Genomic DNA, 23245 nt, shown 5'->3' on the forward strand with positions numbered 1-23245 from the left:
TTTGTCACCACAGACAACAACATACTCATACAGACGACAACAGACAAGGTTCACAGTCCACAACAGACAAAAAACACGTTACAAGAACAAACACCAGAAAAGGCCATATGAAACAAGACACATAACCAACATAAAAATATGTTACATTTTAATCTAAAAACCACAACTAAAGGTGTTTATTAAAAAATCAAACTGCTGCCGGGACAAAAGACCTTTTCAGTGGCTCAGTCGAACACTTTGGCATCCTAAACCGCTTACTTCTGAGTTCTCTAAAAACACAGTGTAGCGGATGGCTTTCAGAGGAAACAATATTTTTTTCAACTTGGCCCTTAATCTCTTTTCTAGAGTGACCTCTAGTGAATCCAGGAGAAAGCCAATCACTGAGCTAGCCTTTCTGATCATCTTATTGATCCTGTTTTCATCATCCGCAGTCATGCCGCCACCCCCAGCAGAGCACAGCATAAAAGAGAACACTAGCTAAGATCCCCTGGTAAAACACATAAAAAAGCTTTCTGCTTATGTCAAAGGATCTCAGCTTCCTCAAGAAGAAAAGTTTTGACTGAGCATTTTTAAATACAGCATCAGCGTTCTTTTTCCATTTAAATTTACTGTCCAGATGGAACCCAAGATATTTATATGACTGGATAATTTCTATTTTTGACCTGCAATTATCACTGGGGAGACCCCCTCCTTCTACCAATTCTTTGGTCTTTCCTATATTTAGTCCTCCCACCAGCTGACAAAAGATTCAACCTCCCGTTTATAGGCCAGGTCATTGCCTCGGGTCAGAAGACCAACCAGGGCAGTGTCATCTGAGAACTTTTAAATGTTACAGGACATGCAGCTCTACCTGTAGTCAGCTGTATGACGTGAGAATAAAAAGGGGGATAAAACTGTTCCCTGTGGTGCTCCAGTTTTAGTTAAAATAGTGTCAGAAAGTTTCTTATCAATCCTAACAAACTGTGGTCCAGATGAAAAGTTATCTAAAACCCAAGCAACACTTGTATTGTGTAGTTCAAAAGTCATATGTTTTTTAGCTAAAAGGTGTGGTTAAATTGTATTAAAAGCCCTAGAAAAGTCGAAAAACATGATCCTAACAGAACTGGTGGTGGTTTTCAAGATGACTATGAATACTATAAAGCATAAAAAGTAGAGCATCATCTACCCCTACACCCTTCTTGTATGCAAACTGCAAGGGATCCTGAAAGACTGAGACTTGTTTACTCAGGTGACCCAGGACACCCTTTCAAAACATAGAGATAGAGTTAGACTTTAATCAGGTCGCTACAGTTAAATAATAAACAAGCCACCTTTAAATGCTAATGAAACTTATTTAATTGAACTAAATTAATAAACGTGTGCGCGTGTGTGTGTGCGTCTGTGTGTGTGCGTGCATATGTGTGTGCGTGTTAATGTGTGTGTGTGTGTGCGTACGTGTGCGCACCGTAACTGCAGGCTTTGAGAACAGATAACCTTCTTGGTGTCCGCTCACTGACTCTATCAAACACACTTCCAGTGTGTGTGTGTATGTGTGTGTGTGTGTGTCCAGATGCTGAAACCAGATGCTTTCCTTCAGACTGCAGGCGCCTAAGATAGTGACAGGGAGCAGACACACACAAGGTTATCGCACACAGACTCATCGTATAAAATATCTCAGGTAGGCCAGGTCACATTTTGTGTAGTATAATATATCATTGCTTTATGAATCAGCACTAACGGCCAAGTTCTAAAAGGTATTTAAAATTCAAGTGAAACTAAAACTGCAAAATAGATATGTTCAAATGTCAGATCAGCAATTAGTTATTATTGTATTATCACAACATCACAGTATGAATCCATCCCAAAAGAATTTCAACCTGGCTTCAGCTTTTTAAATGACTGCAAGCCTGAACATGCAGGCACACGCATCAAATACATACACACGCACAAGTATTCACAAACAAAAATATCCACATTCTTGCTGTCATGTTTCTTGAGACAGAAACTCACACACACGCACAGTAAGCCTGTAAAGTGAAGGTTTCATAAATATATTATGTTGCTCAGTAATGGAACAGTGTGGTGGTGTGGGAACAAGGCTTACGCTGCCATGACAACCTGAAGGGTCATGTGAGGTCATCTGCAGCTGTTGCTTGGACGCCAGTTACCGCTCTCTGCACAGGTTGAGTACATGTGAGGTGGTGTGTAGTACTTCAACATGCATATAGTTTGTGTGTGTGTGTGTGAGTGAGTGAGTGAATGTGTGTGTGTGTGTGTGTGTGTGTGTGTGTGTGTGTGCGTGCGTGCGTGCGTGTGTGCGTGCGTGTGTGTGTGTGTGTGTGTGTGTGTGTGTGTGTGTGTTGGGGTCAGAAGATGGCAACCAAGGCATAAAAATCAAATTAAAAATGAAAGAAATGTAATCAAATGTAAGAAGCAGGAAGAAGACAAACAGTACAACTAGAGACCAATCACATGTCCAGGATCTCGAGAAGGTTTGTCATGTATTTTAACCAGGATAATCTAACATAGAGTAATGTGATTGGATAGAAAATGCTGTTAAACAAGTCCTAAGAAGCCATATAACAAGCCCGAAGGAGCAGAGGAACAGATAAAGGCAGCTGTGACATGAGAGAATACGTATAATACATGTAGTGTATTTCTGAAAAACAATTACATTTTAAAAGAGCTATAACTTTTATTTAGAAAAGAAAAATAGCTATAACTTCGTGATTCTGTTTAGGCCACTTGAGAAGACTAAGAAGGCCCTGACGGCCCGCCACTGCCATACTGAAATCTTCCAACTGATCATATTGCTTGAAGAGAAACAACAATATACAAACTGATCGTCCATAAAAAGCTGAAGATAGAGATCAGAAAGAGATATAAACATCTATTGACTAGAGAAGCACTTGTTGCAACACCCAAAAGTGTCCACAATGTAGAGACACTAAGTGCTCTTTCACGCAAGAGCCTGCTGACATCAGTGGATCACATCAATCATTCCTCACAGTCTAGCTACCGTTTCTATGGCATCGCTTTTGTCAAAAGCCTTAATGATTGAGGGTTGATTGCTCATCCTGATAGGAGTTTTGGTGCAGCTGCCTTTTGTGGAAGCAGTTGGTGGCAGACTTGCAGTCAAACAGCACATGTGATCAGAATCATGCAAGCATGTTACTACTTTGATACAACAAACAATGCAGTGACGCGTAGAGAAAACAAGAGAAAAGATTGACTGAATATAGCGCAGAATTTAGGTTTTGCACACGCATGCATGTGCGCACGCACACACACACGCACACACACACACACACACAAACACACACACACACACTCCAGTCATTTTTGATTAAGTCGGAAATCATTGATGAACAATTATAGCTGAGGTTTTTTTTTTATTACATGTGACAATCACTGTCTATTATAATAATCAACTTCACACAAGGAGATGCCACTTTGAACAAGACTGAGAGTCTGAGCGAGATGCTGAGGAAGAGTGTAGTTTCCCACTGACCGAACAGATTAGATTACAGGGGCATGGGTTTCATGTGAAATGTCAAGAGTCAAGCCGTCAGCAAGACTTTTCTTTATGTTGATTAGACACATAACATTTAGAAGAAGATAGAGAGTGTGTGTTTGAGCGAGTGTGTGTGTGCGTGCGTGTGTGTGCCTGTGTGTGTTGCCTTTACTGTATTTTGTCATGAGACTGGACTGTTAAGTGCTTTCCAGAAGTTAATTCATGTCTATTAGCTTTGTCTCCACCTGTCGTGTTTTCTTCTTCAGTTTCTACATCCCTTAAAAGAAAATTGTGAAATTGTTGAACCTTCAGGTTGTATAAGCAAGCAGAGAACTCTGTAACAATATACTTTGTCAGACAAGACAGCACTCAAAGTCTCTTTACATCAGCAGCAGAGGGAGGCAGACAGAGAGGATGAATAATGCCACAGGCTGTTATTCCGTTTATCCCGCCCAGTCTCATTCCCAGGGCATCAAATACCAACGTTCTGTCGTGGCCGTCGGCGTCTGATACCGATGCACTAGGCTTTCAAGAAACTTCAATGTAAACCCATCCGTGGCAACATTAGATGCTCAGAGCAACTGTTACAAGCGTCAGTGAGGTAGTCTAAGAAGCGACAAAACCCACGTAGGGATGAGGTCGGGGTGGATGGATGGGTCAAACGAACACAGTACTTTCACTCAGGCGACCGTTGCTCAAGGAAATAACTTAATTTACTTCACGTACATAATGTAGGCTATGTAACTGAAGTTACAAACGTACTTATTTTCTCTTAAACCGTAATCTTTCACTTCCTGAGGAAGCTTAAACAAGCCAGCCGGCCACCGAATCTGTGGTTTTCCAGTTGCACAGCAGAGAACAGGAGGGACCTGGCCCGGGTGGTCAGAACCGCACAGAGAATTGTGGGAGTTAATCTCCCGGACCTGGACACTGTGTATGCTGGCCGCCTCCAGAAGAAAGCCAGCAACATCTACAAAGACACCACACACCCTAGTCACTCTCTGTTTGTTCCACTGCCATCAGAAAGAAGAATCGGGACTATTAAAACCCGGACTAACAGGCTGAGGAACAGCTTTTTCCCCACAGCGGTTTCCTCCACCACCCCCACCTCCAACCCCACCACTCCACCCAGCTCACACCCGACAGTGCTGCGGGGGGGCAAAAAGACTTTAACGCTCGCTTTTGCACTTTAAAACCATTGATGCCTGTGTTTTATGTTTTATCTATTTTTTTAAATGTCCTTTTTTAATTAAAATGTCCTGTTTTTATACAAGTCATACATGTTTTTATCTGTTACTGCTGTCCTAACTTTTTGTTGCCAACTTAATTTCGTTGTATGTTTTCTTACAATGACAATAAATTAGAGCTGTGAAAAATAACACGTTAACTCATTGTGATTAAATTCCAGGATTAATGCATTAATTTTTTTAACGCATGTAACGCATGCGCAGAATGAGCTTCCATTAGAGTGGAAATTCAACTATTTCCGCTCTAATGCAGTCAGACGTAGATGTCAGATGTTCACTCTGCGGGAAGACGTTGGCGTTTCATCGCAGCACAACCAGCCTTAACATCTCAACGCGAAGCATGCGTTGGTGAGGGGCGTTCAAGTGGAATGCGTCAAACCAGCCTCACTGAACAACGTAGACCCCTCACTAAGTCTGCCTGTGACAAGCTGACTAGCACAGTTGTGGAATTAATATTGTTGAGGATGAGGGGTTCACCAAAGTTTTGCGAGTGGCAACGGGGAACCCGAGCATAAAAGCACCGCAAAGACGCACAATCATGACACAAATCCACGCGCTGTATAAAGCTGAAAAGAACAAAACGGAAAATGACTTGGCTGCTACGGATCATGTTGCGCTGACAGGGGATCGCTGGACTTCTGTGAGTAATGAGAATTAATCTGGTGACCAGACGTCCTCTTTTTCCCGGACATGTCCTCTTTACGAAACATAACAAATGCGTCCGGCAGGGATTCCAAAAACGTCCGGGATTTTGCCTCGTTGCATATTTATGTTTCTCTGAGTCTTTCACTAACTAGTTATTACGCTTTTACAAGTTTTAAAACGGTATCTTACGTTAATCTTCTTGCGCGAGCTCTGAATGTAGAGAAAACTGTCATTGGTCGACTGATCTTAGTGTTGCCAGATGCACGATAATTATTCTCCAAATACAACCATTTTGAGCCTTTAGTACGATACTTCTCCATTTCCAATCTGGCAACACTGAGCACCTTGTCACCTTCACTCGCGACTAATATCCTGTTACGCTCTGAAGAAACTAGTTCTGCAAAAAACATCGCCGCACCAATAAACTGACTGGAATTTCAGCGGCAAACTTTTTTTTGGTAGTTTAGCACAACTTGTTCTTTTTTTATGAGCTAAAGATCGCGTAGATGACTGTGGAGAAACGATAACGGGGTTTACCTTACGGCCTATAGCTGCATTGTTTACAACAGCAGCCCAATGTATAAAGGACAATGTATATATCCGTCTTTTATCATAAATCTTTGTTTTTACAAAAATATACCAAGAATATCAGTAATATGTGATTAATAGTGATTAATCCACAGAAACCTGTGATTAATCTGATTAAGAATGTTAATAATTTCACAGCCCTACAATAAATATATCCTTATCCATAAAGTTATTCAAGTCTTTTTGAACAGTGGAGTTTGACAACTTTGCTCAACCATTAACTCCAAGGGTAAAGTATTATTGTACAATAGCTCTGAAATGTTATCCTAAAAAGTCCAAAAGTCCAGGTTTATTGAAAATAGATGGATGTAATCATTTCCAAAATTACACTTGTTTTTATTTCACATAATACTGCCTTAATGCATATTTCTTGTTGTCAAAAATATGACATTTCACAGAGGTAAAAAAGAAAACAGAGGGAAAAGACACCTGTATTTACACAAGGTGGCCAGGAATCTAACATCTATAGATGACATTTACACAACCACAAAATCAGAATACACTCTATCATATATTCATATCATATTCTCACTTATCTGAAACAGCTTCTTGAGCCGAGTGTTCAATTGTGACACATGCGAGTCGTGTTGATGTATGAAGTATAATCTTTTCTATACATCTAAGCAACACATCCAACAATACACAAATGCCTCAGATGGGCAGTGATTACTGCTTTTGATGTGAACACGTTCATAGCCAGATTTGCTATCCACTTTCATAAGGACCGCTTAACATGATCGCAGTTGATAGTGGTTAGTAAATCCTGATAACACAAACAAAACAACAATAACAACACATATCATGAGTGTGGTACAACTATTCATAGTGCAGTGGCTTTTGTGGAGCTCCTGCTCCAGCTTTTCTGGTTGGTCATTCCCAATCTTTGCAGCACACTTAATGGCTTCCCTGTTTACTTAAAGCTGTGAAGTTTCTAAACTGTTTACACTCAATGTACAGTCCCATTCTCATGAATGCAATTTCAAGAACGCCTTAAAGGAATTCTCAGAATTTGGCATAAATGTTCACTTCGACTCAAAGATGAAGCAATTAGATTTTGGTGAACAAAGTTCAATGTCACTGTGACCTCACAGAACACAAATCTGGCCATGACTCAATAATTCATATGCTAATTATGACAATTTCACACAAATGTCTAATAGGATAAAATGATGAAATGATGACATTTTGGACAGACATGGATGTAAACTGCAACTTGACTGGTTGGGAGAGCCTTACCGCCACAATGCCTCAATTTTAGTTTACTATTTACTGTGTTATCAGTGTAAACAAATGGGAAACCTAGCAGAAGGTGCCCCCCCCCCCCCCTTGCTCCTCAGCAAAGTGGGTGACAGTTGAGGGTGAGAAGAGAATTGCATTCTACATGAGTGCACTGTTTACCCCAACCTGATCTTCTGTTTTGTATCATTGGTGTGTTTTGCAATGATAAGAAAAGTGTACTAACCTTTCTTTCTTTGATAATGTTTGACTTTATCCAGCAATCAACGATTGCATTATCTCTCTCTCGCTTTCTCTATCAAAAGCATCTCACATGCTTACATGATAGGCACATTTATTTTTCAATTGCAATTCTGTGGCTTCCAGGGCAGCTGGTGCAGTCCCTCTCCTGCCAAAATGTGTTGCATTATTTACCATCTTTTCTGAGTTGTTGAGTCTCCTATACTGTGTAACACATAATGCAGCAAAGCATAGCCAGCTGATTTCTCATATGAGAAACGCCATTCATCAGATTGTTAAATAGCATCATTATAACTTTACTGTTTGTTGGATGTATTTGATTGAGAAGATGATGTGTTTTAGCTTACCATCTCATTATGTAAAGAGTTTTGTTTTATATGTTGGGTGTGTTCTTGTTTGTTTGATTGGTCATTAACCCTGAAACCAATCAGGGGAGAAAAACAAACTTTTTAATATCCATGTTTATATGCATATAAAATATCACACAACGGCAACTGTTATCTTAACTGAAGCAATATTCTAAACAAAACTTCCATATAATCTACAATACATCTTAATGTATGCAACATATTGCATGTGACGGTATTTAATCACAATTATAGACAATTATGTCTAATTGTTTTAAGTAATGCTACCTACCTTTAGTGCTCAGTGTTTTAACATAAAAATCCTATCAGGTATACATATCATATTACTCAAAACACAGTATTAAAGATATAACTAGGATACATAATGCAACCCAGTAATTAAATGTAACACACAAATACGCAAAAATAAATGAGTGGAAACACTACCGTGCCTATTCATTTTGAAAGAACAGCGGTCAAGGAGAAAGCTTAAAGACTTTACCAACCAATAGTGTAACTTCACCTCTCACTCCTACTAATGGTGCAACTTCACTACTCACTCCCACTAATGGTGTAACTTCACCTCTCACTCCTACTAATGCTGTAACTTCATTACTCACTCCTACTAATGGTGTAACTTCATTACTCACTCCTACTAACGATGCAACTTCACCACTTACTCCTACTAATGGTGCAATTTCACTACTCACCCCTACTAATGGTGTAACTTCAACTCTCACTCCTACTAATGGTGCAACTTCACCACTCACTCTCATTAATGGTGTAACTTTACCTCTTACTCCTACGAATGGTGTAACTTCAGCATTCACCCCTTCTGATGGTGTAACTTCACCACTCACTCCTACTAATGGTGTAACTTTACCACTCACTCCTACTAATGGTGTAAATACACCACTCACTCCTACAAATGGTGTAACTTCACTACTTACTCCTACTAATGATGTAAATTCACTACTCACTCCTACCAAAGGTATGAACTCTTTACTCACTCCGACCAATAGTGCCATCACTCAGTAATGAATAGGTCCACCCAAAAAGAATAAGAAACAAGCCATAAACAATGTCACACTAATTCAGCCAGAGACAAAATGATGTAAAGCCAACAGAAGAGAAAACTTCACTTGGATAGATTGCTGTGGATGCGAGACTTCAGATACAAACGTAACTGTCAGATCATGAAAGACCTCAAAGAACAAGATGGGATGCTGTTTTAAACTCATACAACGCATGCATTAATGTACATTCAGCACAAGAAAAAAACTCTAAAGATCAGCAGGTAGTATGAAGGGATGGACAGATGGATGGATAGATAGTTGGAAGATGAAGAAGAAGACATAAAGTGGGAGGGGGTGTGGAAGCAATTCCTTGCACACCTCTCAGTCATAAATATGGAAAAGGAACAGCGCGGCTCAGCCAGCCCTCCTACGAGCAGAATGTTATCCTGCTTCCTTGGCACAGTGAAAAAGCTGCTAGCTAAGTGAGATACAGAACACTGATAAACAGGCGAATGGATTTACTGACAGGGAGATGTATAGGCAAATAAATGCATGAATAATTGAGTTGGATAAAACTAACATTTTCTTGGTTGTTAATTTGTTCTACTTGTATATGAAGACACTAGAATTTGTGAAACTATTTAACCATTAAACAAATAATGATAATAGGCTAACTCTTCACACAACTGAAATTTATGATTTTCATAACACTACTTTTAAGTGCTGTTTATGAGATAACATAAACATGTATGGACTTTACTGGAGCGGAGCACCATCAGAATGTATCTTTGGTATGTGGACACATGATGATGGTTGTCTTTCCAAAAAATTGAGCATTAACGTTCTGCTCGAACAGCTTTCCGTCTTTTGCTTTACAGCTGATGCTGGCTGTGAGGATTTCTTCATGGATGTGGTTGTCATGTTGAAAAATACACAATTAGCATTAACATTAATATCTAATTTCTTTTTAGGAATTAACTATTTATACTTCAATTTTATCCACAGTATATAAACAGGAAAGCTTGACTTTCTTGAGATCGAGTGCTGAAGTGAAGTTAAATAGTTGTGAGTAGAAATTAATCGACAGATGAATTTATATTTTGGCTGTGGTGTTGTAAGGTTATGCAGGTGTCGAATGTTAAAGAGGCGGAGAGGTGACAGGGTGACAGGGTGACATGTGTCTCATTATCGCTGCAGCAGTGCCAGCCAAATGCTCTTGCTCTTTGGACCTCCTCTCTGCCTCACTAGTCTATTTTTTCATCAATTAATCTTTATTACTTTTTTGTGATAATGATTATCTCTGTGAATAAAAAAGTTGCAAAATGCCTGACCAAAGACTCCAGGTCATGTCTGACAAAAGAGTCCATGTCATGTCTACCAAAGAGTCCAGGTCATGTCAACTAGAGTCCAGGTCATGTCTACTAAAGAGTCCATTTGACCATAGGGCCCAGGTCAAGTTTGATCAACTGTTAAAAACCTAAAGATACTTAATTTAAAAACAAAATCAAACATTACATTTTATTTGTTTCCTATGCAGCATTAAGGAACTACAACTGCATGTCTCCATCACAACCTTTATTGTACTATGTCAGTTAATTGAACTAAAATGTTGTTGGATCTTTCTGTGGATAAAATGACGGATTGCTTTTGCATTTTGTTTGTTGAAGTAATGCGATTAGATTGCACATAAGATACAACAGACCAAAGACAGTCGGCTCATGGTGAACTGGAAACTCTGTAGGTGTGAATGCAAACGTGTGAGTGAGTCCTGTGACAGACTGGACATCTGTTGGCATTTCCTTGCCTTTTGCCACAGTGGATGCTGGAGCCTCCTCCATACATGCAATATGCAACACATGTCTTCATCTATCCGTTTAGATACATGGCAGTAAGGTTTTATAATGACTCTCCCTATTCACGATAGGTCTGTTAAGAATAGAGCCACAATGTATGCATGATTGCAAGATTTGATTCAAAAGCCCTTTTGTCTCCTTACCGTGGTAGTAGTACTGCTGGAGAACTGCACTGAGTCGCAAAATGAGTATACCAAAAAAAGAGTGTTCTCAGTTTTCACACATGCGGCACCAGCAAGGAGTTGGCACGAATCAAAGTTGAACACTTTGAGGAGATGAACGAGATTTTCTGAGGGGTTTTGTCTTTTGACTCGTACTGCCACAGGACAAAATACATGCAGCGTCAACGACAAGGCCGCGCGCAAAGCGCTTCACTCTCATTGAACAGTTACTAAAAGCCAACGCCAGCTGTTTCAAACGTGCTCTGAAAAATAGAAATAAATTAAGAAAAACATATACTAATGCATTTTTTGGGTTTTCCCTTCAGTACCAAACTCAACCAAACTTTGACTTTGGTACAAGACACAGATGTATGTCTCTCGATAACATTTGTATTCATCCCTGTTTTTCTGATTATGTGACTGCAGTTAACCTGAGGCCCGTTGAAAGGGGAACTAGCAACAACTTGATTTTTTTTCCAGACATAACAAATACATTAATATATGTTAGACTATCTATAAAGGACTTATTGAGCATTTGTTATTTTAATCGCTCGTAGTCGGTCTGCTCAGAAACTGCTTTTCTTTTATATTTAATACAGAAAAAGTTTGTTTCATATCAAAGGACTCAGATTTGAGGTGTGCTCACAAACATAGGTTGTATGCATATTATCATTATTCAGAATGTATCTCACAATCCCTTTTTTTTTTGGCTGCTGTTGCCCTAAAGCTATTACGCTTTGTGGCTTTTGTGAAAAAAGTTGTCTTTTCAGTGTGAAGAGTGGTTATGGAGTAAATAGTTGTTTATTCATCGTCATGGAGTAGATTTGGCTGTTGACATGAATTAGTGAGTAAATATGAATATCTCCCTGCACTCTAAAAGCTCTTCTACTGATTAGTGAGAGAGTGGGGGAGAGATACTGTAGGAGAGGGGGGATGCAGAGAGAGCGATTTGTTTACACTTCTCCCTCAAATCTGATTAGCTCAATGTCACATTGAAGAGTTGGACCTCTCATGTCTCTAATGTGTGTGTGTGTGTGTGTTTTCCTCCATGCTGGTGTTTGGCTTAATTTGATCACTATAAAAGTTGCTTTATCTCTCTCCCTCCTGTGTCTTTCTCTCTTTGTCAGCCACGCCCTGGCGTCTCTCTCGTTGGTCTAAACAGCATTACTCTAATCCCGCTGTCAAAAAGCCCGTTTTGCTTTGGGGAGACGGTCTTTGGCCACATGAAAGTTGAGAGGTGGACACAATCTCTATTGACTCATATGTATTTAACCTTGGCATAGATAAGTGCTCTCAGACTCAGACATCGTAGAAATTCATGAAAAAATAAAATATTCATACACTTTTTTTAGTGAACTTACAAAGAGGGAACTGGACACAGACCACTTTTGAATCCAGGGATAGGTTCTGCCTCCTTTACTAATTTTCCTATTTCCTTGTCGTTCACAATTTCTTTCTTCTGGACGTTTCTTTTGTTCATCAGAAGTGAACGGTTAAATCAAATGCGGAAACTAGGTAAAATAGGTCTTTGATCACTTTATCCCGGAATAATGGTCAAGGAAAATGTGTTTTCTTCAGGTAAAGATTTGTTATTACGTTTGCCTTAAACAAGTTAAGTCCCCAATAATTCATGCAGGGTCATGTGTGTAATGCATTATACATGTACTTATAATGTATTGTAAACTGCTTTTGACCCTGTATAGTTCAAAGCATTATAACGAGAATCATAACTCATTATGAAGCCTTTTATAATGACTAATAAGCAGTGTGAAAAATGCTTGGTGGCAATCAGGGGTCCTGTCCATAATATGTATGCGCTTATAAGAGTGCTTGGAACTATAATTATACAGCGCAATAAGCACAATAGGATTATTTCAGACGTCATAAAAAGTGTTAACAATTTTTTTTCTTGCAAAGTAAATTATTCTTCTCAATGAATATACTTCACCTGCAATCTGCACAATTTCCAGTGAGCAGTGCTTTCTTTGTTCACCAACTCTTGTTAATACTGTGAAAACAGTTCAATAACCCACAACTACCCTATTGACGCTGTGTGTACGACTGTGTGTACGACTGTGTGTACGACTGTGTGTACGACTGTGTGTACGACTGTGTGTACGACTGTGTGTACGACTGTGTGTACGACTGTGTGTACGACTGTACTTGCTGGTGTTATGAGATGAGATTCTTTTCTCCTGTCCAGCTACTTTTAAGCTTCACTAAAAAGCCTTTTTGTTCATCACGTTACAATTACGTTACAATTACATAATACTTATTATGCCCCTAATACTTTTGGCCTTTAGCTTTCCAAAAACAGTATATTTCACTGCATTCAACAAAGTGTTTGCTCTCCGCATTGCTGCGGCACACAAAGAGACACACCTGTATTAATGCGCTGGTCGATGAGACCAAATTGTGTCATGAATGTATGTTATTGCTCTGAAAATATTTAAGGTGAATTCTGTTATTATTCTATTCTATATATTGCTTTCTTTAGCCCAGGTAATGATAGCACCTTTGTCTATTGACTGCTATTAACATACCCCAATAAAAGAAGAAAGAAGGCAGGCATAAATACCAACAGACTCTTGTATTGATAAAGAATATATCATTATGTATTAGTTGTGGTTAAGGGAGAACCTCCATCATGTGTCAAATGTGTACCACACTGACCAGACCAGATCAAATGTTTATTGTTTACAACATTTCTTAGCTTAAGGAATAATATTTCAATCACATGAAATGTGCTGTTTTAATGAATGAAAGCAACAATCTGTCATTTCAAGAACACAGACGAGCATAGAGGAAGGTGATTCAGGCCATTGGGTCGATGCTTGCAGACAGTTATTATTTCAGATTTTATACGTTTTCTTGTCTTTCTGTCCTTAGTTTTGCAAGCACAGAAGGGAATGACACACGTTGGCAGTGGACCAGTGCCATTCAACTGCTAGACCCCTCAACAAGTTGGTAGGTGGCACTCGAGGCCTCTCACTCTCTCTCCATCTGTGTCTCTTGTGTTTCTCACTGGATCACTGCTTGGCATTGTCTATCTGCCTCTCAGTTATTCCCTTTACAATATATTCCGCTGCCTATCCTGTTCATTCTCATTGAAATTGTTTTCGGCTCCTTTCTCTAAATCTCCCGTTAAAGAGTGAGAAAATTAGCTCCAATTTCCCTTGATTAGGCTATTCTTCTTGCAGTTGCAGGGAAAAAAAGACAAACACTCACTCTGCAATTTGAACATGTGCAGGGAACAAGTGATTACGATCAATAAAAAATGAGATGGGTGGAAAAAAAAGGAAAAAAAATGAAGGAATGAATTGCCAATTTCTGTGCTTGTCAAGTGTTTTTGGAAGGCAGCTCTTGAGGAAAAGCTGTTTCCGCTGAAGGACTCTGACAGCAGTGTATGTGTGTCTGAGGGGATGGGGCCGCTCTGCGTTCAACAGAGCCTGATTATCAGACATTTCTCTTTTTCACAATAGTACATGTAGGACTCCAAAGTTGCTTTTCATAACAAATGATGCTGTGTAAAAAGAAAATGCCAATATGACTTGTGTTCCAGTTGTACACTTTTAGCAGAAATAGTTTCAAAATGTTGTTCTGTTGACAATACTGAGAATGTGATAGGCTTTGTATAATTTCTGACAGACTCACAGGACATAACAGCATTACTTCATTGCTGTGGAACATAGTATCAGGAGGCAAACTGAGCAGTTACAAGGGCATATTTAATCTCCATATACGTAAATCCTGTTTCCATTTGGCCCTTTTGTGTCACAGCTGTGCGGAGAGGCTCAACACTAGTCAGCTACAGTGCGTCCTACTTGAGTGGGCACATTAAAGTTATTATTGCACAGAGTCTCCACTGAAACACCCATTGGAGCAAAGTCACCACTGAACAAGTTGAAAAGTGACACAGCGAACTCTAACTTTGGATTCCCCGTTACAGTTTGGCAGCCTTGTACTTTCTCAACACCCACTGTAGAACGTAGATTTTCTGGTGTGACAAATAACATAGTTCAGCTGTTTGTAAGTTGCCTTTGTACAGTGCATCTATGTTTTTCTCCCGGCTTCCTATGTTCTTCGGTTCTTTATAGTAACATTAAATACATTATTATCTGTGTGTTTTTTCTGAAGGAGGCAGAAAAAAGTAAGTGATTGGGTCAGGGTTCCCACAGACTAGTGACCAATCATCAACAAGGAGCATGACCGCAGACATTGATGTTTCCATTTTTGAAAGCACATGCCTGCTCCACATGTTGCCCGCAATTTGTTTGGGAGGCATGTTTGTCTACAGAGCCCACCTTAGATTAAAATATACAACATGTAAGGAGACAGGGCCGAAATGACCTCCTTTCACAGAAATGTCTGGAGGCCAAACTTTAAATAGATTTACTCACACACACACACACACACACACAGACAGACACGCACACACACACACACACACACACACACACACACACACACACACACACACACACACACACACACACATACACACACACACACACACACACACACACACACACTCATGTGAGAGGTGAGACAGCACAAGCCTTTAACTATAGAGTCCAAAAGCAGGAGGAAAAGAGGTGCAGTTCTTTTAAAGTAATCAAAGTCCAGTCAACTTTTAACATTAATTATCCATTCAACTAGGTACTTAGAGTGTAGCATTTAGAACACTGATCTATTAAAACTCTAACTGTGTCCACTTTATGAAAAGTACATTTTAAATGTACTTTATTCATTCATTTATGCATATTCATTTAAATGATGTTATGTAACTTTCTTTTTTTAAATATATATATATATATATATATATATATATATGTATATATATATATATATATATATATATATATATATATATATATATATATGTGTGTGTGTGTGTATATATATATATATATATATATATATATATATATATATATATATATATATATATATATATATATATATATATATATATATATATATCCATGCCCTTATAACATGAAAACTGGATATAACATTATCCTCTACGGCTGTACAAACAAAATTATCAACAAACTTCAATATGTTCAAAACTCTGCCACTCGACTGCTCACCTCCACCTGCCACTATGACCACATCACCCCGGTCCTACGCAACCTCCACTGGCTCCCGGTCAACTACAGGATAGACTTTAAAATATTACTCACTACCTACAAAGCCCTAAACAACCTGAACCCTCCCTACCTTTCAGACCTCCTCCCCCTTCAAACTTCACCTGCTAACCTCTGCTCCCTACCCTTCACTTGTTAACCCCTGCTCCCGACCCGTCACCTGCTAACCCCTGCTCCCTACCATCACCTGCTAACCCCTGCTCCCTACCCTTCTCTCACTGCAACATGCACATCATTCATTACAAAGGACAATAATGGTGTTTACATTCATCAAGAGGTATCCAACATGCATACACAAATACACACAGTTCATATCGGATGCATTCAAATGATCTGAACCCTCTCTTACATACAGATTAGAATTTAATGTAATTGTATACTTAATGAGTGTATGAGCTCATGAGCTCAAATTATATTTAAATAATCAAGGCTGCAACAGAGAAATAAGTCGTTAAGGTTTTTACTGTGATGACTCTTTTCTGTACTAAACATCTGTCTTCCTCTCTGATTGTACAAAGCCTTTTCTGATGGCTGTAGCCATGGTGGTACAGTAGGTAGGCTATTGATATTGAGTTTGGTTTGAGTCCCATAGTTCCCTTCAGCAGGGCAAGCGAACCTAATTTGTTCCAAATGTGTGAACATGAGAAATAGATGTTAACTGCTTTTGGAGGGTGATGTAATGAGTATCAGCCGCATGAAGTTACACCCACCGCTGCATTTATGATCAAAATCAAATTTCCTCTAAAAGTTATTTTTTTACTCAACTCTGAAAGTAGAGTACTCAGGGGGAAAGTAGATTTAAGTTGTTGCTGGTATTACTGCCCCAATCTTTATCGCTTCATATTGTTCTTCTTTATGCATCCCTGGACACACACATTTCATTTATTGACGCCTGCATCGTTCAGAAAGAAATTAGAAACATTTGAAATGGTGCCACAGAATAGTTTGTGAATGTTGACAAAACTTTTAAAATTGCTTTAAATCAGAAGAAGATTATAACTGAAATCAGTTGGATCAGTTTAAAAGCACCGTGTGTGACAGAAGTCGCCTAGCTTATTTGACCTGCTGTTGGAGTTGTTGGAGTGAAACTGAACAGAAATGTTACATCAGGACATATCTGGCCTGTCATTTTACTTGGGAGATTTTTTGCAAGAAATGACTGACTGCCAAAAACCCACAGCCCTTGATATCAGCAGCAGCAGAAGTTTGACAAAAACTAACCAGTTTTTGGAAAGGCAGCAAGCACGGATTAAAAACTTGCAGGTCGACGCTGGGCACAAACACACCTAACACTAGAATGGCAGACACTGATGCATTCAGTTGCCCCTGGGATGGTCCTGTTCCCGAATTGGGAAGTCGTTCTACGGCACTACAGTTGCTCAAAAGAAAATGTCTTGTATTTTATTGCTTAATAAATACATTAAATTGTCTTGAGTTGCTGTCCTGACTTGCCTTTTTTCCCATCAGGTAAACAATATGTGTAAAAATGAACACAGAGACAATCCGAGTGGTTTACTCTTAAAGTTACCAGCCTCTTCCGTCGTTCAGAAAACCCCCTCTGTCTACCCTGAACTTCAGTCATTTATGGGACTTCTGTGCAGTAAGCCCCGGGTAATGACTGATGTGACCTGACATCTTGGAAAGACCACTGACAGACGGAATAGACCCACTGGGGGACATCTTTACGGGGGGAAGCCCATGGCAGCAGTATTTTGGATCAGCTGGGTCGACCCTTCGGGTTGAATACATAACAAATACATTTTTGGCCAATTTATCTTCAATTTCCCTTTTCTGACAATTGGTGTAGAAATCTGGACCATGTAATATATAAACATGGGTGTGTTTTACAGATCAAATCTGATACCTGTGAGATATGTATACTAAATAACATAGTACATTTTTGTTTTTTGTTTTCCCCCCTCACCTTAACCTGAACCCAGCCTCACAGTAGCCCAACTCAGCCAGTCATCTCACCCTAAAACTTCAGTGTACGGTACTAGAAATGCTCTCCCTTTCTGACATGGATTACTTCCTGTGAGCCAGGCCAGCTGTGTTGATCATGTTGATCATGTGCAGACCAGGTTCGAACATTTGTTTTTTCATATTTGTTACTCATGAATTTGTACTATGCTGTTAATAGTGCAAACCCTACTGAACATGTATTGCCTTATTTAATACAACATACTCCATTTGTAGTAGCAATCTAATCTTTGCTTGTGAGCTACTTTACATCCTGAATATTAACTTCACTATTAAACAAATCATGTACATTTGACTCGTTAGGGAGACAGGCATATACAAACTATGAAAATGCAAATTATGGAAATGGTTTCGACAAGCTATTACCGTAATGTGGTTTTTCACAGTAAATATGAGTATGCTTGCTTGGGGCAGAGAGCAGTTAGACGATGAACGAGTGCTCTCCACACTGAGTGTGATTTCTCTTATCTATATTTTGTATAGTTTTCCACAGAAGAACATTTACCAAATATCGTTTTGATAAAATACAGATGCATATCTGGGGTTTGTCTTGTCCCAGTGTCATGAATCATTGTTTATACATGTGTACATGTGTCACAATGGCACTTGCCAATCCCAGTTTTTTCTGACTAAACTAGATTGGACTTGGCAAGGCCTGAATTTCCCAGCCTCCAGGATTCCAAATCATTTTGAGTCTCGAGCGGATAAATGGGTAAAGGTCACCTTGCAGTCTGGCCTCTCACCGTTTGAGACAATAATAGCAGAAAGTGGCATTTTATTCAGCCGTGGCTCTTAGCTGTTCTAACACTAATGGTGAGCTCATTAAAAAAAAAAACAGCTAAATCAAAACATTAAATAAGTTTTGGACATTTGTGTATTAATGTACACAAATGTGATGTCCTATGAGGACAAAAGATGAGAATCATTGCAGTGCGTCGGTCCTTATAGCTGTGCTTTATCTTCCTTTCTTCTGTTAAACCTGCCACTTGCAGTTGCTGCCTTATTCCATCCCACTCCTATTACCTCACATTTCTTTCTAGAACTGTGTCTCCACTGTGGGGCCAAGTGAGTAACTACCACTTTCATTCTGCTCATGCGGCATTCTGTTTTCACAAGACATTTAGAATAAGAATACAAACAATAAGGAACTATCTGTGAGGAAAGTCATTTGTTTAAATCTTGCATTGTTGTGGGAGGAATTTAGTGTGATAGGGCTGCCGCAGAGGAGGCACTCTAAGCTTTGCTTAAGGGCGCTTCGGCAGTGCCAAGGAAATGAACTCCAGCGAGTGCTTCCCAAGTCAAGTCCCTATGGACCGAGCCTCAGCCAGCCCTTATCATCTTATCCTAAGAATTCTGCATTCTCTTGCTCTAGTAGATTGGCTTCTCTGTTGTCATCTTTCTTCCCCTTTGGCTTTCTTGTCTTTGAAGCCTTTAGGCAGTGCAGAAGGGGTCATGAGTGGTATGTGTGGTTTCATGTTTGCTTTGCTGAATAGACTGCGAAAGAAGAATCATGGTGACACCATCTTCTCCTGCCCTGCTCCTCGTTTCTCACCACTCCACCAGGTGCTATCTGTTCCCCTGCTCTGCCTACTTTCCCCAACCCACACCGTTGGATACCATTCATTTTTTGCATTTAGCTGAAAACAAGTTTTGTGGAAGGCAGTTCATTTGCGTTAGGAGAATGATGATCCAACAGATGTACACAACCAGGCTGTTCTTATACAATTCATAGCTAGAATGTATATACACCCCATCAAAACTATTTGAATGTACTTTAAACAGGTTAATATGATTGGTATATGTGACTTGGTGGAAAATACAAACGCTAGGTGTTGTTGTTGAGAGCTCTAGCTCAGAGCTCTACGATACGTGATATTAGTAGAGACCAAACAGAACTATGTGTAAACTGTATGGTACAAACAACTACATCGATGACGATATTTTCAGTGTTGATAAAGCTGCTGCAATGTTAGCAAAGCCTAGTAACAATCAATCCGAGCTCCTTTGAGAAAGATTTTTTTAAGTAAGGCATCAATCACATCAACGCAAATAACAGAAATGATCCTGCAAGTAAACTCTCACGTCTAACACAATGCAAAAATCTGCTTCACGTTTAATGTGAATACAGCATTACAGTTTCCCTCGTGTGTGAAAACATATTCGACAGTTTTGTTTGCCATGCCTCCTACTGTCTCTGGGTCAGTGTTTTTACTCTTCCTTATCCCATTCTTCAGATATTCGCCATCAGTGGCTGACATTTTCATAATTTTATCCTGAGCTATGGACTGTTTCCTTCTTTAGTCAAGGCAAACCAACTTCAGTCTATGGAACTTTAATTATGATTAGCTGAACATTGTCGATGCATAACACATCCTGTTATGTACCCGGTCGAGGGGAAACCCAAAGACAATATGTAACGATAGCCAGCTGCACAGCATGCATTCAGGTCCTTCTCTTTAAACATAAGGAGGAGCATAAACACTTCACTACAACCAAACCCTAAACTCTTATCAGTCTGTTTTTTTTAGTTCAGGTTAACAAGGAGGACCTATCACTGACTGCTAGTATTCCTGACACAAACCTATTGAAATGACTAGCACAAGTTACATTATTAGAGCAAGCAGCCTAGTGACAAACTGGTAAACTGTTACTGTTGATGGATGAAAACATGGATTGATAATGATTTAAAGCCTTGGCAAAAGTTCAGTTTGTATGTCTATAAATCAAACACCTACATAATTTTATTCATGATAATTTACAGATAAGATTAGGGCTGCATCATGATGGAAAAAAAAACAAACAACTGGCATTGCAAAAAAAAGCTATGTTCAGCCTAAATGGTATATAATAAATACAATTTAACCCAGACACATTGATAATATAGAGCTAAAATGTCACAGCCAAAAGAGATAGGCACTGTATTTCACAGACTGCATCTTTGCACTTCCTCATAAAGTCAAAACACCTAGATCACCCTCTGGTGGCAAGCTCTTAGTGAAGGAAAGATTGACTCAAGTGCTCTTTGAGCATAGCACTTGTTTTAAACATCAACATAACAGACAATCATGTTTAATTCATCGTTGGAAGCAAAAATCGTGATTGCGATTAATATTCGATTAATACAGCATCTCGATAAGGCTGGGCAATAGGAAGACTATTAGCCCTTAATTCAACAATATATATATATATATATATATATATATATATATATACATATATATATATATATATATATATATATATATATATATATGTGTATATATATATATATATATATATATATATATATATATATATATATATATATATATGTGTATATATATGTATATATATATGTATATGTATATATATATATATATATATATATATATATATATATATATATATATATATATATATATATATATATATATATACCATACTATATACTATACTAACCCCTGCTCCCTACCCTTCACCTGATATATATATATATATATATATATATATATATATATATATATATATATATATATATATATATATACATATATATATATATATATATATATATATATATATATATATATATATATATATATATATATTCATAGATGTATGAATGTATCGGTGGCAGTTGGCTGGTGACAAGCAACATCAAATAAGAGCTGAGCCACATGCACCCATCCAACAGGTTTCACTCTACCCACAGCTAGCAGGAGTAAGCCCAGTACAAGCGATCTGTTTTTCGGCATAGTATCCCTCTGAATTACCCTCCTATTGCTGGCCAGTGCCACTATTTAGCGATAGTGCAGACAGTAGTGTTCCTGTTATGTATGTCACTGACCTGCAATTCAATTTTGCCCATTTTTTGCCCAGCATTGCTAACTCCACCCTCGCTACTTGTCTGTTACGTTGTCAACCATGGAGTCGACACTGTTACTAACTACACTCCCTGAAGAAATATCCATTTAAAGCAATTTCAGAAATGTGTTCTGCGGTTTTGTGCAATTGTCCGATGTGAATTAATGGGTGGTCATTTTTGCTCATTCCAGACAATCTGGTGACTTCTTATTTCTTCTGACTGTATTTTTTAGTATAAGTTAAAAATGTTAATGGTGACAGCTGTCAGGTTATTCTACCCACATGTATAACGCCCGGATCACACTGCCTACCTGAGCAAGTACGTTGCGTAACCTCTTTTTTAAATTTAGGCTGCCATGTTGATGTTAGAACAGCCACACAGCCTTGATTATGAAATTAAACAATCTGTTATTAAAAGCAATAATCAAAGGCAAACTCAATGTAGAATGAAGGGTCTGGCTGTAGCCCTCCCACAGCTAGAGGTAGACGGCTGTAGACTTACGCCTTCAGTAGGGTGATTACATCGACCAGTATAGGAAGACCAAGACTTTAAATGTTGATGTGAAGCAGGAGATTTTACCTGACAGTCATTTTGTACATCAAGGCATGGACATATCTGAATTTCACCTATTTAAGTGCAGAGGTAATCCCAAATTGGTGCACAATTTTTGCGATCCGTTGTTGCAAAGTGACCTTAATTCACTAAGGTTGTGTGGCTGCACTGTCAGTAAATCAAACACCCGGAGCTTCCCACTATTAACATGACAAAGTAACATACTGTAGCACTAACGGCTTAGGCTGGAGGCCTGCCCGTTGTTGGTGTTCAAGAGGGGCACATCTGAGCAGCTCCATGTGAAGACTTGATATCCTCAATGCTACAAATCCATGTGCTTTAGAAATATGAACGATTTCATACTTTTATCATATTATTTTTCAACAAATCCCCTGACTAAATGACAAAATAGGGCACCATAGTGGTTAACTACTTCATACCTTTAGCCTTTAGACTTTAACTCTTGAGTGGACTGCATAAATAGTGGATATGTTTGTGTTTATTTGCCTTTGGTACCAGGTGCCTTTAACTTGTTCTGTTTCTGTTACGTACTCTCTCTCAGTTTACAATCCCATTTATGAATAATGTTCTTATTTCAGTAATATGGAGAGAAGTGCAGGAATCAGATGTTGCTTTTGATCGATCCTGATAGAGGACAATGTACTGCTGTTTGCTGAGTGAGTAATCCTTTAGTCCTTTAGTTTAAGTGTCCAGCCCAAGCCGTCTCGTCATCTTCTATTTCACTTCTCTTCTCCACCTCTCCTCTCTTTGAGTGTTTATCCATCTACTTTTGCCCCGAGTTGTAGTCTGTTTGTGTTCATTACAGCGTCCAGCCTCTATGCTACCATCATAGATGCTCACACATAAAAGTTGTGTTAACAGGTTGTTAAGAA

At 38.9% G+C, this 23245-nt stretch overlaps 1 protein-coding gene across 1 annotated transcript in view; it reads left to right on the top strand.

The window, feature by feature from the left end:
• LOC137794835 (teneurin-3-like) overlaps positions 1-23245 on the top strand; it is a 274268-nt gene that overhangs the window by 32696 nt on the left and 218327 nt on the right. Inside the window, exon 3 of the mRNA XM_068591903.1 lies at positions 13716-13793. The gene's annotated coding sequence lies outside the window, so the exon portion shown is untranslated. The remainder of the gene's footprint in view (positions 1-13715; positions 13794-23245) is intronic.

Source organism: Clinocottus analis, unplaced genomic scaffold (assembly GCF_023055335.1).
Source record: "Clinocottus analis isolate CAN_PGR_092001 unplaced genomic scaffold, fCliAna1.0.p SCAF_26, whole genome shotgun sequence".
NCBI classification, from domain to species: Eukaryota; Metazoa; Chordata; class Actinopteri; order Perciformes; family Cottidae; genus Clinocottus; species Clinocottus analis.